This window comes from Mesoplodon mirus (genome assembly GCF_964341445.2).
Source record: "Mesoplodon mirus genome assembly, chromosome: 3".
Taxonomy (NCBI): domain Eukaryota; kingdom Metazoa; phylum Chordata; class Mammalia; order Artiodactyla; family Ziphiidae; genus Mesoplodon; species Mesoplodon mirus.
In genome coordinates this window covers 127,806,085-127,806,977 of record NC_138978.1, presented here as the reverse complement: position 1 = coordinate 127,806,977, position 893 = coordinate 127,806,085, and the positions used below count along the sequence as shown (strand labels likewise).

The window sequence follows — 893 nt, the reverse complement described above, 5'->3', positions numbered from 1 at the left end:
TCAAAGAGATACTCGCCCAGCCCAGCCTGCGGAGGTTGGTCAGGTGGTCGCCCATCTTCTTGATGAGTTTCATCTCCTTATCTAGGAAGTGGCTCTCCAGGAAGTCGCAGAGGTGGGGGTCTGCGCGGGCACAACCCAGGGCATGCAGATCCAGAAGGGCCTGGTTCAGGTGCTTCTCCATGTTAATGGCAGCTTCCATAGCATCCTGGGTTTTACCCCACTCATCTTGAGATGGCTTCTGCATGTCCTGGAAGAGGGCGCGGCCGCCGCTTGGTTTTGCATTTTCAAGAGACTCTCGGCGCTCTCCTGCTTCTCTTCGGCCAATTCGCGGAAAAAGTGGCCCACGCCCTCCAGAGCCACATCGTCGCGGTCAAAATAGAAGCCCAGAGAGAGGTAGGTGTAGGAGGCCCGCAGATGCATGCTGACCAGGCGGTTGATGGCGGCCTCCACCTCGGTGGAATAATTCTGACTAATCTGGGAGCTCATGGTTGATCGGTAATAAGGAGTTCGGCTCAGAACATGGTGTTGGCTGGTCCCGGTGACCGAGGATAACTGAATGGCTGACTCCGAAGGTTGGAGGGTGGTCGGAGGCTGGAGGAAAGGGCGACCCTGGGTCTGTTCCGTCCAAACACTGTTGAAGCAAGAGACAAATCCGGGGAACCGCCGAGTGCAATGCCTGAATATCTATCTTGATGAACTTGGGCAAGGATGGAAAATAGCTCTCATTTCATGTGCTAACTCCAGATCATTGGTAATGGATCCCAGAATGTTCAGATGACAGTGTTTCTGGGCTACACCTTTTCTTAAAGGGCAGAGTACAGAAAAAAAAGAATGAGTGCTGTAACCAATTAGAAATGCCTACTACAGGCTCATATCTGCTTACTTTGGACTAG

At 52.6% G+C, this 893-nt stretch overlaps 1 pseudogene across 1 annotated transcript; it reads right to left on the bottom strand.

Moving 5' to 3' along the window:
- Window positions 1-658, bottom strand: LOC309800758 (ferritin light chain-like; annotated as a pseudogene). Its single transcript has one exon. The product of its transcript is annotated as a ferritin light chain-like (transcript).
- Between the last annotated feature and the right edge of the window lie 235 nt (window positions 659-893).